Genomic DNA, 16,991 nt, shown 5'->3' on the forward strand with positions numbered 1-16,991 from the left:
TGTTGGCTGTCTCCCAAGCACGAGATCCGGGTTCGCTTACCGAGCATTGCGAATTTAACCTTGTGGCGATCAAATGAGGACTCTCAAGTCGCGAACGTCCGCGGGTGCAATTCAAATAACCATAGTTTCAAACTCCATCTACCTTCCATTGAACTCAGGTTTCTTCTTTATTGTTAACAATTACTTGCCATTGTGGGTTTGATGGCAGACCCAATTTTTTGCATTTAGAGGAGAAAGTGATTGAGGAGTATGTGGAAATGAACCAAAATGGGAACGTCTCGCCGTCCGTGGTTTGGAAGGTATGGAAGGCGGTAGTGAGGGGGGAGGTCATTTCATTCAAGACAAAGGTGGTTAGCGAGGCGCGTTAGGAATGGCAGCGTGGATCAGGGAGATGTTGGCGGGCGATGGAATATATCTGATGCGCACGGAAGCGGCACATTTAGTGAGGAGGAAGGAGTTGCAGGTGAAGTTTGATCTTCTATCGAAAGGGAGGGCTGTTCAGCAATGGAGGCCCGCAAGGGATTGGCTATGAGTATGGTGAACAAGCCATTGGATGGCTGGCTGGTCATTTCCATCGGCAGGCAGCAGCGATGGAGGTGGAAGGGAGTATTTCTGCATCTGAATGTGAACTGGTTCGTGGATTTAGAAGAATGTTGATAATATTTTTGTGACATTTGGGCATTTTGGATCTGAAGCGCGGGGAGTATCGAACTTATATTTGATAATAAATGTAAAATCCTCCCTTTAGTTGATGCGGAGTGGAAACGTTAACTCCGTTTCTCTCTCCACTGATGATGCCAGACCGGCTGAGTTTCCCCTGAAGTTTCTGTTTTTGTGAGTTGAAATCTAATGGATTTGCTTTCACCCAGATGTTTCTGGACCCTGAGGATAATTCCTGCATTTTCAGAATCCAGCACTAACTCCAGTTTGTATTGTGAATTCTGTCGGTGCATTATCGCCCTGTCAACAAATACAGAAAGAAAATGCACAGAGTCCAACAGCAAATTGCGAATTTAAATCAAATCAAATGGCATTTCCTAATTCAACAAAGCGTTGCTATCAAAACATTCTTATAGCAACCTTAACAAAGCTATTGGCTCATCTCGGGTTTGGATTTCGTCAGGTTCTGAATGAAAGAATACTTATTATGAACACAATAATGTTCAGAATTGTATTATGTGTGTCTGCCTGCTCCTCCCGAATAAAAAAATACCTTCCGCGTCAAATCACCGAAGCATCTTTTGCGCTCATGTAGTCGTGGCCGAGTGGTTAAGGCGATTGAGTAGAAATCCATTGGTGTCTCCCCGCGTAGGTTCGAACCCTGCCGATTACGTATTCCCTTTTTCTCATTCAGGTTCAGGTTTCACCACGTTCTTTGGAACAAATGGTGTCTGATGCGAAATGGTATCCCACACTTTGCAAAAAGACGAGTTGTTTTTCCCAACAGAGTGCGCTCTATTTGAAAAGTCGGGACACAGTTCAACATGTGTTATTATTCAGTGATTGGAAAAGTACCCAGCGCTTTCTGGATAAGAATTTTACAATGGAACATATGCTATTAATGAGTGAACGGAGATGTACATTCAGCTTGCTGATGAAGACTTAGGCCATGGGCAAGCGTTATTGACCAGGGAGGGGAGAAGTAAAATGCCTGAATCATGCGAGCAACAATTCCAATTTTCAATTTTGTCCAGGGATTGGCTATGGTGAATGCAGAAAAGCCAGTGTTTCGAAACAAACCTGTTGGACATTAACCTGGTGTTGTAAGACATCGTACTGTGCTCACCACAGTCCAACACCGGCAACTCCAAATCATGTCTATCTCAAAACTAAGACAATGTGAATGCTTTTTGGATAGTGTATATCGCAAATATATTGTAGATGGTTGAATAAATACGAGAAATTAAGAGGGAACAAGTCAAGACCAGCATGGAGAGAAATAATCCTCACTCACCCGACAGTCAGGAATATTGGCTGTCTCCCAAGCACTGGATCCGGGTTCTGTTACCGAGCATTGCCAATTTAACCTTAGGGCGATCAAATGAGGACTCTCAACTCGCGAACGTTGCTTTGTGACTCGAAAGACGTCCGTGGGTGCAATTCAAATAACCATAGTTTCAAACTCCCCCTACCTTCCATTGAACTCAGGCTTCTTCTTTATTGTTCACAATGACTTGCCATTGTGGGTTTGATGGCAGACCCGATTTTTTGCATTAAGATGGGGAAAGTGATTGAGGAGTATGTGGAAATGAACCAAAATGGGAACGTCTCGCCGTCCGTGGTTTGCAAGGTATGGAAGGCGGGAGTGATGGGAGGTAATTTCATTCAAGGCAAAGGTGGGTAGCGAGGCGCGGGAGGGAGGGCAGCGTTGATCGGGGAGATGTTGGCGGGCGATGGAATATATCTGATGCACACGGAAGAGGGACATGTAGTGAGGAGGAAGGAGTTGCCGGTGAAGTTTGATCTTCGATCGAAAGGGAGGGCGGTTCAGCAATGGAGGCCCTAAAGGGATTGGCTATGAATATGGTGAGAAAGCCATTGGATTGCTGGCGGGTCATTTCCATCGGCAGGCAGCAGCGAGGGAGGTGGGAGGGAGTATTTCTGCATCTGAATGTGAACTGGTTCGTGGATTTAGAAGAATGTTCAGAATATATTTGTGACATTTGGGCATTTTGGATCTGAAGCGAGGGGAGTATCGAACTGATATTTGATAATAAATGTAAAATCCTCTCTTTAGTTGATGCGGAGTGGAAACGTTAACTCCGTTTCTCTCTCCACTGATGATGCCAGACCGGCTGAGTTTTCCCTGAAGTTTCTGTTTTTGTGTGTTGAAATTTAATGGATTTGCTTGAACACATATGTTTCTGGACCCTGATGATAATACCTGCATTTTCAGAATCCAGCACTAACTCCAGTTTGTATTTTGATTTCTGTCGGTGCATTATCGCCCTGTCAACAAATAATGAAAGAAAATGCACAGAGTCCAACAGCAAATTGCGATTTTAAATCAAATCAAATGGCATTTCCTAATTCAACAAAGCGGTGCTATCAAAACTTTCCTATAGCAACCTTAACAAAGCTATTGGCTCATCTCGGGTTTGGATTTCGTCAGGTTCTGAATGAAAGAATATTTATTGCGAACTCAATAATGTTGAGAATTGTATTATGTGTGTCTGCCTGCGACTACCGAATAAAAAAATACCTTCCGCGTCAAATCACCGAACAGCATCTGCTCTCGTATAGTCGTGGCCGAGTGGTTAAGGCGATGGACTAAAAATCCATTGGGGTTTCCACGCGCAGCTTCGAACCCCGCCGACTACGTATGCTCTTTTTCTCATTCAGGTTCAAGTTTCACCACGTTCTTTGGAACGAATGGTGTCTGATGCGAAATGGTATCCCACACTTTGCAAAAAGACCAGTGGTTTTTCCCAACAGAGTGCGCTCTATTTGAAAAGTCGGGACACAGTTCGACATGTGTTATTATTCAGTGATTGGAAAAGTTCACAACGCTTTCTGGATAAGAATTATACAATGGAACATATGCCATTAATTAGTGAACGGAGATGTACAGACAGCTTGCTGATGAAGAGTTAGGCCATGGGCAAGCGTTATTGACTGGGGATGGGGGAAGTAAAAGCCTGAATCATGCGAGCAACAATTCCAATTTTCAATTTTGTCCAGGGATTGGCGATGGTGAATGCAGAAAAGCTAGTGTTTCGAAACAACCCTGTTGGACGTTGACCTGGTGTTGTAAGACACCGTACTGTGCTCACCACAGTCCAACACCGGCATCTCTAAATCATGGCTATCTCCAAACTAAGACAATGTGAATGCTTTTTGGATAGTGTATATCGCAAATTGATTGTAGATGGTTGAATAAATACTAGAAACTAAGAGGGAACAAGAATGGAGAGAAATAATCCTCACTCACCCGTCAGTCAGGAATGTTGGCTGTCTCCCAAGCACCAGAACCGGGCTCGCTTACCGAGCATCGCCAATTTCACCTTGTGGCGATCAAATGAGGACTCTCAAGTCGCGAACGTCCGCGGGTGCAATTCAAATAACCATAGTTTCAAACTCCATCTACCTTCCATTGAACTCAGGTTTCTTCTTTATTGTTAACAATTACTTGCCATTGTGGGTTTGATGGCAGACCCAATTTTTTGCATTAAGAGGAGAAAGTGATTGAGGAGTATGTGGAAATGAACCAAAATGGGAACGTCTCGCCGTCCGTGGTTTGGAAGGTATGGAAGGCGGTAGTGAGGGGGGAGGTCATTTCATTCAAGACAAAGGTGGTTAGCGAGGCGCGTTAGGAATGGCAGCGTGGATCAGGGAGATGTTGGCGGGCGATGGAATATATCTGATGCACACGGAAGCGGCACATTTAGTGAGGAGGAAGGAGTTGCAGGTGAAGTTTGATCTTCTATCGAAAGGGAGGGCGGTTCAGCAATGGAGGCCCGCAAGGGATTGGCTATGAGTATGGTGAACAAGCCATTGGATGGCTGGCTGGTCATTTCCATCCGCAGGCAGCAGCGATGGAGGTGGAAGGGAGTATTTCTGCATCTGAATGTGAACTGGTTCGTGGATTTAGAAGAATGTTGATAATATTTTTGTGACATTTGGGCATTTTGGATCTGAAGCGCGGGGAGTATCGAACTTATATTTGATAATAAATGTAAAATCCTCCCTTTAGTTGATGCGGAGTGGAAACGTTAACTCCGTTTCTCTCTCCACTGATGATGCCAGACCGGCTGAGTTTCCCCTGAAGTTTCTGTTTTTGTGAGTTGAAATGTACTGGATTTGCTTTAAACCAGATGTTTCTGGACCCTGAGGATAATTCCTGCATTTTCAGAACCCAGCACTAACTCCAGTTTGTATTGTGATTTCTGTCGGTGCATTATCGCCCTGTCAACAAATACAGAAAGAAAATGCACAGAGTCCAACAGCAAATTGCGAATTTAAATCAAATCAAATGGCATTTCCTAATTCAACAAAGCGGTGCTATCAAAACATTCTTATAGCAACCTTAACAAAGCTATTGGCTCATCTCGGGTTTGGATTTCGTCAGGTTCTGAATGAAAGAATACTTATTATGAACACAATAATGTTCAGAATTGTATTATGTGTGTCTGCCTGCTCCTCCCGAATAAAAAAATACCTTCCGCGTCAAATCACCGAAGCAGCTTATGCGCTCATGTAGTCGTGGCCGAGTGGTTAAGGCGATGGAGTAGAAATCCATTGGGGTCTCCCCGCGCAGGTTCGAACCCTGCCGATTACGTATTCCCTTTTTCTCATTCAGGTTCAAGTTTCACCACGTTCTTTGGAACGAATGGTGTCTGATGCGAAATGGTATCCCACACTTTGCAAAAAGACGAGTTGTTTTTCCCAACAGAGTGCGCTCTATTTGAAAAGTCGGGACACAGTTCAACATGTGTTATTATTCAGTGATTGGAAAAGTACTCAGCGCTTTCTGGATAAGAATTTTACAATGGAACATATGCTATTAATGAGTGAATGGAGATGTACATTCAGCTTGCTGATGAAGACTTAGGCCATGGGCAAACGTTATTGACCAGGGAGGGGAGAAGTAAAATGCCTGAATCATGCGAGCAACAATTCCAATTTTCAATTTTGTCCAGGGATTGGCTATGGTGAATGCAGAAAAGCCAGTGTTTCGAAACATACCTGTTGCACGTTAACCTGGTGTTGTAAGACATCGTACTGTGCTCACCACAGTCCAACACCGGCATCTCTAAATCATGGCTATCTCCAAACTAAGACAATACGAATGCTTTTTGGATAGTGTATATCGCAAATTGATTGTAGATGGTTGAATAAATACTAGAAACTAAGAGGGAACAAGTCAAGACCAGCATGGAGAGAAATAATCCTCACTCACCCGTCAGTCAGGAATGTTGGCTGTCTCCCAAGAACTAGATCCGGGGTCGCTTACGGAGCATTGCCAATTTAACCTTGTGGCGATCAAATGAGGACTCTCAAGTCGCGAACTTGCTTTGTGACTGTAAAGACGTCCGCGGTTGCAATTCAAATAACCATAGTTTCAAACTCCATCTACCCTCCATTGCACTCAGGTTTCTTCTTTATTGTTAACAATTACTTGCCATTGTGGGTTTGATGGCAGACACGATTTTTTGCATTAAGAGGAGAAAGTGCTTGAGGAGTATGTGGAAATGAACCAAAATGGGAACGTCTCGCCGTCCGTGGTTTGGAAGGTATGGAAGGCGGGAGTGAGGGGAGGTCATTTCATTCAAGACAAAGGTAGGTAGCGAGGCGCGGGAGGGAGGGCAGCGTTGATCGGGGAGATGTTGGCGGGCGATGGAATATATCTGATGCACACGGAAGAGGGACATGTCGTGAGGAGGAAGGAGTTGCCGGTGAAGTTTGATCTTCTATCGGAAGAGAGGGCGGCTCAGCAATGGAGGCCCGCAAGGGATTGGCTATGAGCATGGTGAACAAGCCATTGGATTGCTGGCGGGTCATTTCCATCGGCAGGCAGCAGCGAGGGAGGTGGGAGGGAGTATTTCTGCATCTGAATGTGAACTGGTTCGTGGATTTAGAAGAATGTTGAGAATATTTTTGTGATATTTGGGCATTTTGGATCTGAAGCGCGGGGAGTATCGAACTTATATTTGATAATAAATGTAAAATCCTCCCTTTAGTTGATGCGGAGTGGAAACGTTAACTCCGTTTCTCTCTCCACTGATGATGCCAGACCGGCTGAGTTTCCCCTGAAGTTTCTGTTTTTGTGAGTTTAAATGTAATGGATTTGCTTTAACCCAGATGTTTCTGGACACTGAGGATAATTCCTGCATTTTCAGAATCCAGCACTAACTCCAGTTTGTATTGTGATTTCTGTCGGTGCATTATCGCCCTGTCAACAAATACAGAAAGAAAATGCACAGAGTCCAACAGCAAATTGCGAATTTAAATCAAATCAAATGGCATTTCCTAATTCAACAAAGCGGTGCTATCAAAACTTTCCTATAGCAACCTTAACAAAGCTATTGGCTCATCTCGGGTTTGGATTTCGTCAGGTTCTGAATGAAAGAATACTTATTGTGAACTCAATAATATTCAGAATTGTATGATGTGTTTCTGCCAACTCCGACCGAATAAAAAAATACCTTCCGCGTCAAATCACCGAAGCAGCATTTGCGCTCGTGTAGTCGTGGCCGAGTGGTTAAGGCGATGGACTAGAAATCCATTGGGGTCTCCCCGCGCAGGTTCGAACCCTGCTGACTTCGTATGTTCTTTTTCTCATTCAGGTTCAAGTTTCACCACGTTCTTTGGAACGAATGGTGTCTGATGCGAAATGGTAGCCCGCACTTTGCAAAAAGACAGGTTGTTTTTCCCAATCAGAGTGCGCTCTATTTGAAAAGTCGGGACACAGTTCAACATGTGTTATTATTCAGTGATTGGAAAAGTACACAGCGCTATCTGGATAAGAATTTTACAATGGAACATACGCTATTAATTAGTGAACGGAGATGTACATTCAGCTTGCTGATGAAGACTTCGGCCATGGGCAAGCGTTGTTGACAAAGGAGGGGAGAAGTAAAATGCCTGAATCATGCGAGCAACAATTCCAATTTTCGATTTTGTCCAGGGATTGGCTATGGTGAATGCAGAAAAGCTAGTGTTTCGAAACATGCCTGTTGGACGTTAACCTGGTGTTGTAAGACATCTTACGGGGCTCACCACAGTCCAACACCGGCATTTCTAAATCATGGCTATCTCCAAACTAAGACAATGCGAATGCGTTTTGGATAGTGTATATCGCAAATTGATTGTAGATGGTTGAATAAATACCAGAAACTAAGAGGGAACAAGTCAAGACCAGCATGGAGAGAAATAATCCTCACTCACCCGTCAGTCTGGAATGATGGCTGTCTCCCAAGCACTAGGTCCGGGGTCGCTTACCGAGCATTGCCAATTTAACCTTGTGGCGATCAAATGAGGACTCTCAAGTCGCGAAATTGCTTTGTGACTGTAAAGACGTCCGCGGGTGCAATTCAAATAACCATAGCTTCAAACTCCATCTACCCTCCATTGCACTCAGGTTTCTTCTTTAGTGTTGACAATGACTTGCCATTGTGGGTTTGATGGCAGACCCGATTTTTTTCCATTCAGAAGAGAAAGTGATTGAGGAGTTTGTGGAAATGAACCAAAATGGGAACGTCTCGCCGTCCGTGGTTTGGATGTTATGGAAGGCGATAGTGAGGGGGGAGGTCATATCATTCAAGACAAAGGTGGTTAGCGAGGCGCGTTAGGAAGGGCAGCGTGGATCGGGGAAATGTTGGCGGGCGATGGAATATATCTGATGCACACGGAAGCGGGACATGTAGTGAGGAGGAAGGAGTTGCAGGTGAAGTTTGATCTTCTATCGAAAGGGTGGGCGGTTCAGCAATGGAGGCCCGCAAGGGATTGGCTATGAATATGGTGAGAAAGCCATTGGCTTGCTGGCTGGTCATTTCCATCGGCAGGCAGCAGCGAGGGAGGTGGGAGGGAGAATTTCTGCATCTGAATGTGAACCGGTTCGTGGATTCAGAAGAATGTTCAGAATATTTTTGTGACATTTGGGCACTTTGGATCTGAAGCGAGGGGAGTATCGAACTGATATTTGATAATAAATGTAAAATCCTCTCTTTAGTTGATGCAGAGTGGAAACGTTAACTCCGTTTCTCTCTCCACTGATGATGCCAGACCGGCTGAGTTTTCCCTGAAGTTTCTGTTTTTGTGAGTTGAAATGTAATGGATTTGCTTTAACCCAGATGTTTCTGGACCCTGAGGATAATTCCTGCATTTTCAGAATCCAGCACTAACTCCAGTTTCTATTGTGATTTCTGTCGGTGCATTTTCGCGCTGACAACAAATACAGAAAGAAAATGCACAGAGTCCAACAGCAAATTGCGAATTTAAATCAAATCAAATGACATTTCCTAATTCAACAAAGTGGTGCTATCAAAGATTTCCTATAGCCACCTTAACAAGGCTATTGGCACATCTCGGGTTTGGATTTCGTCAGGTTCTGAATGAAAGAATACTTATTATGAACACAATAATGTTCAGAATTGAATGATGTGTTTCTGCCGACTCCGACCGAATAAAAAAGTACCTTCCGCGTCAAATGACAGCGAAGCAGGTTTTGAGCTCGTGTAGTCGTGGCCGAGTGGTTAAGGCGATGGACTAGAAATCCATTGGGGTCTCCCCGCGCAGGTTCGAACCCTGCCGACTACGTATGTTCTTTTTCGCATTCAGGTTCAAGTTTCACCATGTTCTTTGGAACGAATGGTGTCTGATGCGAAATGGTATCCCACACTTTGCAAAAAGACAGGTTGTTTTTCCCAACAGAGTGCGCTCTATTTGAAAAGTCGGGACACAGTTCAACATGTGTTATTATTCAGTGATTGGAAAAGTACACAGCGCTATCTGAATAAGAATTTTACAATGGAACATATGCTATTAATTAGTGAACGGAGATGTACATTCAGCTTTCTGATGAAGACTTCGGCCATGGGCAAGCGTTGTTGACAAAGGAGGGGAGAAGTAAAATGCCTGAATCATGCGAGCAACAATTCCAATTTTCGATTTTGTCCAGGGATTGGCGATGGTGAATGCAGAAAAGCTAGTGTTTCGAAACATACCTGTTGGACGTTAACCTGGTGTTGGAAGACATCGTACTGTGCTCACCACAGTCCAACACCGGCATCTCTAAATCATGGCTATCTCCAAACTAAGACAATGCGAATGCTTTTTGGATAGTGTATATCGCAAATTGATTGCAGATGGTTGAATAAATACTAGAAACTAAGAGGGAACAAGTCAAGACCAGCATGGAGAGAAATAATCCTCACTCACCCGTCAGTCAGGAATGTTGGCTGTCTCCCCAGCACTCGATCCGGGGTCGCTTACCGAGCATTGCCAATTTAACCTTGTGGCGATCAAATGAGGACTCTCAAGTCGCGAACTTGCTTTGTGACTGTAAAGACGTCCGCGGTTGCAATTCAAATAACCATAGTTTCAAACTCCATCTACCCTCCATTGCACTCAGGTTTCTTCTTTATTGTTAACAATTACTTGCCTTTGTGGGTTTGATGGCAGACACGATTTTTTGCATTAAGAGGAGAAAGTGATTGATGAGTATGTGGAAATGAAACAAAATGGGAACGTCTCGCCGTCCGTGGTTTGGAAGGTATGGAAGGCGGGAGTGAGGGGAGGTCATTTCATTCAAGACAAAGGTAGGTAGCGAGGCGCGGGAGGGAGGGCAGCGTTGATCGGGGAGATGTTGGCGGGCGATGAAATATATCTGATGCACACGGAAGAGGGACATGTAGTGAGGAGGAAGGAGTTGCCGGTGAAGTTTGATCTTCTATCGGAAGAGAGGGCGGTTCAGCAATGGAGGCCCGCAAGGGATTGGCTATGAATATGGTGAGAAAGCCATTGGATTGCTGGCGGGTCATTTCCATCGGCAGGCAACAGCGAGGGAGGTGGGACGGAGTATTTCTGCATCTGAATGTGAACTGGTTCGTGGATTCAGAAGAATGTTCAGAATATTTCTGTGACATTTGGGCATTTTGGATCTGAAGCGAGGGGAGTATCGAACTGATATTTGATAATAAATGTAAAATCCTCCCTTTAGTTGATGCGGAGTGGAAACGTTAACTCCGTTTCTCTCTCCACTGATGATGCCAGACCGGCTGAGTTTTCCCTGAAGTTTCTGTTTTTGTGAGTTGAAATGTAATGGATTTGCTTTAACCCAGATGTTTCTGGACACTGAGGATAATTCCTGCATTTTCAGAATCCAGCACTAACTCCAGTTTGTATTGTGATTTCTGTCGGTGCATTATCGCCCTGTCAACAAATACAGAAAGAAAATGCACAGAGTCCAACAGCAAATTGCGAATTTAAATCAAATCAAATGGCATTTCCTAATTCAACAAAGCGGTGCTATCAACACTTTCCTATAGCAACCTTAACAAAGCTATTGGCTCATCTCGGGTTTGGATTTCGTCAGGTTCTGAATGAAAGAATACTTATTGTGAACTCAATAATATTCAGAATTGTATGATGTGTTTCTGCCAACTCCGACCGAATAAAAAAATACCTTCCGCGTCAAATCACCGAAGCAGCTTTTGCGCTCGTGTAGTCGTGGCCGAGTGGTTAAGGCGATGGACTAGAAATCCATTGGGGTCTCCCCGCGCAGGTTCGAACCCTGCTGACTTCGTATGTTCTTTTTCTCATTCAGGTTCAAGTTTCACCACGTTCTTTGGAACGAATGGTGTCTGATGCGAAATGGTATCCGGCACTTTGCAAAAAGACAGGTTGTTTTTCCCAATCAGAGTGCGCTCTATTTGAAAAGTCGGGACACAGTTCAACATGTGTTATTATTCAGTGATTGGAAAAGTACACAGCGCTATCTGGATAAGAATTTTACAATGGAACATACGCTATTAATTAGTGAACGGAGATGTACATTCAGCTTGCTGATGAAGACTTCGGCCATGGGCAAGCGTTGTTGACAAAGGAGGGGAGAAGTAAAATGCCTGAATCATGCGAGCAACAATTCCAATTTTCGATTTTGTCCAGGGATTGGCTATGGTGAATGCAGAAAAGCTAGTGTTTCGAAACATGCCTGTTGGACGTTAACCTGGTGTTGTAAGACATCTTACGGGGCTCACCACAGTCCAACACCGGCATTTCTAAATCATGGCTATCTCCAAACTAAGACAATGCGAATGCGTTTTGGATAGTGTATATCGCAAATTGATTGTAGATGGTTGAATAAATACCAGAAACTAAGAGGGAACAAGTCAAGACCAGCATGGAGAGAAATAATCCTCACTCACCCGTCAGTCTGGAATGATGGCTGTCTCCCAAGCACTAGGTCCGGGGTCGCTTACCGAGCATTGCCAATTTAACCTTGTGGCGATCAAATGAGGACTCTCAAGTCGCGAACTTGCTTTGTGACTGTAAAGACGTCCGCGGGTGCAATTCAAATAACCATAGCTTCAAACTCCATCTACCCTCCATTGCACTCAGGTTTCTTCTTTAGTGTTGACAATGACTTGCCATTGTGGGTTTGATGGCAGACCCGATTTTTTGCATTCAGAAGAGAAAGTGATTGAGGAGTTTGTGGAAATGAACCAAAATGGGAACGTCTCGCCGTCCGTGGTTTGGATGTTATGGAAGGCGATAGTGAGGGGGGAGGTCATATCATTCAAGACAAAGGTGGTTAGCGAGGCGCGTTAGGAAGGGCAGCGTGGATCGGGGAAATGTTGGCGGGCGATGGAATATATCTGATGCACACGGAAGCGGGACATGTAGTGAGGAGGAAGGAGTTGCAGGTGAAGTTTGATCTTCTATCGAAAGGGTGGGCGGTTCAGCAATGGAGGCCCGCAAGGGATTGGCTATGAATATGGTGAGAAAGCCATTGGCTTGCTGGCTGGTCATTTCCATCGGCAGGCAGCAGCGAGGGAGGTGGGAGGGAGAATTTCTGCATCTGAATGTGAACCGGTTCGTGGATTCAGAAGAATGTTCAGAATATTTTTGTGACATTTGGGCATTTTGGATCTGAAGCGAGGGGAGTATCGAACTGATATTTGATAATAAATGTAAAATCCTCTCTTTAGTTGATGCAGAGTGGAAACGTTAACTCCGTTTCTCTCTCCACTGATGATGCCAGACCGGCTGAGTTTTCACTGAAGTTTCTGTTTTTGTGAGTTGAAATGTAATGGATTTGCTTTAACCCAGATGTTTCTGGACCCTGAGGATAATTCCTGCATTTTCAGAATCCAGCACTAACTCCAGTTTCGATTGTGATTTCTGTCGGTGCATTTTCGCGCTGACAACAAATACAGAAAGAAAATGCACAGAGTCCAACAGCAAATTGCGAATTTAAATCAAATCAAATGACATTTCCTAATTCAACAAAGTGGTGCTATCAAAGATTTCCTATAGCCACCTTAACAAGGCTATTGGCACATCTCGGGTTTGGATTTCGTCAGGTTCTGAATGAAAGAATACTTATTATGAACACAATAATGTTCAGAATTGAATGATGTGTTTCTGCCGACTCCGACCGAATAAAAAAGTACCTTCCGCGTCAAATGACAGCGAAGCAGGTTTTGAGCTCGTGTAGTCGTGGCCGAGTGGTTAAGGCGATGGACTAGAAATCCATTGGGGTCTCCCCGCCCAGGTTCGAACCCTGCCGACTACGTATGTTCTTTTTCGCATTCAGGTTCAAGTTTCACCATGTTCTTTGGAACGAATGGTGTCTGATGCGAAATGGTATCCCACACTTTGCAAAAAGACAGGTTGTTTTTCCCAACAGAGTGCGCTCTATTTGAAAAGTCGGGACACAGTTCAACATGTGTTATTATTCAGTGATTGGAAAAGTACACAGCGCTATCTGGATAAGAATTTTACAATGGAACATATGCTATTAATTAGTGAACGGAGATGTACATTCAGCTTTCTGATGAAGACTTCGGCCATGGGCAAGCGTTGTTGACAAAGGAGGGGAGAAGTAAAATGCCTGAATCATGCGAGCAACAATTCCAATTTTCGATTTTGTCCAGGGATTGGCGATGGTGAATGCAGAAAAGCTAGTGTTTCGAAACATACCTGTTGGACGTTAACCTGGTGTTGGAAGACATCGTACTGTGCTCACCACAGTCCAACACCGGCATCTCTAAATCATGGCTATCTCCAAACTAAGACAATGCGAATGCTTTTTGGATAGTGTATATCGCAAATTGATTGCAGATGGTTGAATAAATACTAGAAACTAAGAGGGAACAAGTCAAGACCAGCATGGAGAGAAATAATCCTCACTCACCCGTCAGTCAGGAATGTTGGCTGTCTCCCCAGCACGAGATCCGGGGTCGCTTACCGAGCATTGCCAATTTAACCTTGTGGCGATCAAATGAGGACTCTCAAGTCGCGAACTTGCTTTGTGACTGTAAAGACGTCCGCGGTTGCAATTCAAATAACCATAGTTTCAAACTCCATCTACCCTCCATTGCACTCAGGTTTCTTCTTTATTGTTAACAATTACTTGCCATTGTGGGTTTGATGGCAGACACGATTTTTTGCATTAAGAGGAGAAAGTGATTGAGGAGTATGTGGAAATGAAACAAAATGGGAACGTCTCGCCGTCCGTGGTTTGGAAGGTATGGAAGGCGGGAGTGAGGGGAGGTCATTTCATTCAAGACAAAGGTAGGTAGCGAGGCGCGGGAGGGAGGGCAGCGTTGATCGGGGAGATGTTGGCGGGCGATGAAATATATCTGATGCACACGGAAGAGGGACATGTAGTGAGGAGGAAGGAGTTGCCGGTGAAGTTTGATCTTCTATCGGAAGAGAGGGCGGTTCAGCAATGGAGGCCCGCAAGGGATTGGCTATGAATATGGTGAGAAAGCCATTGGATTGCTGGCGGGTCATTTCCATCGGCAGGCAACAGCGAGGGAGGTGGGACGGAGTATTTCTGCATCTGAATGTGAACTGGTTCGTGGATTCAGAAGAATGTTCAGAATATTTTTGTGACATTTGGGCATTTTGGATCTGAAGCGAGGGGAGTATCGAACTGATATTTGATAATACATGTAAAATCCTCTCTTTAGTTGATGCGGAGTGGAAACGTTAACTCAGTTTTTCTCTCCACTGATGATGCCAGACCGGCTGAGTTTTCCCTGAAGTTTCTGTTTTTGTGAGTTGAAATGTAATGGATTTGCTTTAACCCAGATGTTTCTGGACCCTGAGGATAATTCCTGCATTTTCAGAATCCAGCACTAACTCCAGTTTGTATTGTGATTTCTGTCGGTGCATTATCGCCCTGTCAACAAATACAGAAAGAAAATGCACAGAGTCCAACAGCAAATTGCGAATTTAAATCAAATCAAATGGCATTTCCTAATTCAACAAAGCGGTGCTATCAAAACTTTCCTATAGCAACCTTAACAAAGCTATTGGCTCATCTCGGGTTTGGATTTCGTCAGCTTCTGAATGAAAGAATTATGAACACAATAATGTTCAGAATTGTATGATGTGTGTCTGCCTGCTCCTCCCGAATAAAAATATACCTTCCGCGTCAAATCACCGAAGCAGCTTTTGCGCTCATGTAGTCGTGGCCGAGTGGTTAAGGCGATGGACTAGATATCCATTGGGGTCTCCCCGCGCAGGTTCGAACCCTGCCGATTACGTGTGTTCTTTTTCTCATTCAGGTTCAAGTTTCACCACGTTCTTTGGAACGAATGGTGTCTGATGCGAAATGGTATCCCGCACTTTGCAAAAAGACGAGTTGTTTTTCCCAACAGAGTGCGCTCTATTTGAAAAGTCGGGACACAGTTCAACATGTGTTATTATTCAGTGATTGGAAAAGTACACAGCGCTTTCTGGATAAGAATTTTACAAGGGAACATATGCTATTAATTAGTGAACGGAGATGTACATTCAGCTTTCTGATGAAGACTTAGGCCATGGGCAAGCGTTATTGACCAGGGAGGGGAGAAGTAAAATGCCTGAATCATGCGAGCAACAATTCCAATTTTCAATTTTTCCAGGGATTGGCTATGGTGAATGCAGAAAAGCTAGTGTTTCGAAACATACCTGTTGGACGTTAACCTGGTGTTGTAAGACATCGTACTGTGCTCACCACAGTCCAACACCGGCATCTCCAAATCATGGCTATCTCCAAACTAAGACAATGTGAATGCTTTTTGGATAGTGTATATCGCAAATTGATTGTAGATGGTTGAATAAATACTAGAAATTAAGAGGGAACAAGTCAAGACCAGCATGGAGAGAAATAATCCTCACTCAACCGTCAGTCAGGAATATTGGCTGTCTCCCAAGCACTGGATCCGGGTTCTGTTACCGAGCAGCCAATTTAACCTTAGGGCGATCAAATGAGAACTCTCAAGTCGCGAACGTTGCTTTGTGACTCGAAAGAGGTCCGCGGGTGCAATTCAAATAACCATAGTTTCAAACTCCACCTACCTTCCATTGAACTCAGGCATCTTCTTTATTGTTAACAATGACTTGCCATTGTGGGTTTGATGGCAGACCCGGTTTTTTGCATTAAGATGGGGAAAGTGATTGAGGAGTATGTGGAAATGAACCAAAATGGGAACGTCTCGCCGTCCGTGGTTTGGAAGGTATGGAAGGCGGGAGTGAGGGGAGGTCATTTCATTCAAGACAAAGGTAGTTAGCGAGGCGCGGGAGGAAGGGCAGCATTGATCGGGGCGATGTTGGAGGGCGATGGAATATATCTGACGCACACGGAAGAGGGACATGTAGTGAGGAGGAAGGAGTTGCCGGTGAGTTTGATCTTCCATCGAAAGGGAGGGCGGTTCAGCAATGGAGGCTCGCAAGGGATTGGCTGTGAGTATGGTGAGCAAGCCATTGGATTGCTGACGGGTCATTTCAATCGGCAGGCAGCGACGGAGGTGGGAGGGAGTATTTCTGCATCTGAATGCGAACTGGTTCGTGGATTTAGAAGAATGTTCAGAATATTTTTGTGACATTTGGGCACTTTGGATCTGAAGCGAGGGGAGTATCGAACTTAGATTTGATAATAAATGTAAAATCCTCTCTTTAGTTGATGCGGAGTGGAAACGTTAACTCCGTTTCTCTCTCCACTGATGATGCCAGACCGACTGAGTTTTCCCTGAAGTTTCTGTTTTTATGTGTTGAAATTTAATGGGTTTGCTTTAACCCAGATGTTTCTGGACTCTGAGGATAATTCCTGCATTTTCAGAATCCAGCAGTAACTCCAGTTTGTATTGTGATTTCTGTCGATGCATTATCGCCCTGTCAACAAATACAGAAAGAAAATGCACAGAGCCCAACAGCAAATTGCGAATTTAAATCAAATCAAATGACATTTCCTAATTCAACAAAGTGGTGCTATCAAAGCTTTCCTCTAGCAACCTTAACAAAGCTATTGGCTCATCTCGGGTTTGGATTTCGTCAGG

General features: G+C 44.3%; 8 non-coding genes across 8 annotated transcripts; all 8 read left to right on the forward strand.

Annotated features, from left to right (window-relative positions):
• The first annotated feature begins 1,251 nt into the window (after nt 1-1,251).
• Nucleotides 1,252-1,333, forward strand: trnas-aga (transfer RNA serine (anticodon AGA)). Its single transcript has one exon. It is a non-coding gene; the product is annotated as a tRNA-Ser (tRNA).
• Nucleotides 1,334-3,239: 1,906 nt separating this feature from the next.
• On the forward strand, nt 3,240-3,321 carry trnaf-aaa (transfer RNA phenylalanine (anticodon AAA)). The gene has a single exon. It is a non-coding gene; the product is annotated as a tRNA-Phe (tRNA).
• Nucleotides 3,322-5,196: 1,875 nt separating this feature from the next.
• trnas-aga (transfer RNA serine (anticodon AGA)) lies at nt 5,197-5,278 on the forward strand. Its single transcript has one exon. It is a non-coding gene; the product is annotated as a tRNA-Ser (tRNA).
• Nucleotides 5,279-7,183: 1,905 nt separating this feature from the next.
• On the forward strand, nt 7,184-7,265 carry trnas-aga (transfer RNA serine (anticodon AGA)). Its single transcript has one exon. It is a non-coding gene; the product is annotated as a tRNA-Ser (tRNA).
• Nucleotides 7,266-9,176: 1,911 nt separating this feature from the next.
• Nucleotides 9,177-9,258, forward strand: trnas-aga (transfer RNA serine (anticodon AGA)). The gene has a single exon. It is a non-coding gene; the product is annotated as a tRNA-Ser (tRNA).
• Nucleotides 9,259-11,163: 1,905 nt separating this feature from the next.
• On the forward strand, nt 11,164-11,245 carry trnas-aga (transfer RNA serine (anticodon AGA)). Its single transcript has one exon. It is a non-coding gene; the product is annotated as a tRNA-Ser (tRNA).
• Nucleotides 11,246-13,155: 1,910 nt separating this feature from the next.
• trnas-aga (transfer RNA serine (anticodon AGA)) lies at nt 13,156-13,237 on the forward strand. Its single transcript has one exon. It is a non-coding gene; the product is annotated as a tRNA-Ser (tRNA).
• A 1,899-nt stretch (nt 13,238-15,136) lies between these two features.
• trnas-aga (transfer RNA serine (anticodon AGA)) lies at nt 15,137-15,218 on the forward strand. The gene has a single exon. It is a non-coding gene; the product is annotated as a tRNA-Ser (tRNA).
• The last annotated feature ends 1,773 nt before the right edge of the window (nt 15,219-16,991 follow it).

Source organism: Scyliorhinus torazame, chromosome 4, assembly GCF_047496885.1.
Source record: "Scyliorhinus torazame isolate Kashiwa2021f chromosome 4, sScyTor2.1, whole genome shotgun sequence".
In the NCBI taxonomy this organism is placed as follows: domain Eukaryota; kingdom Metazoa; phylum Chordata; class Chondrichthyes; order Carcharhiniformes; family Scyliorhinidae; genus Scyliorhinus; species Scyliorhinus torazame.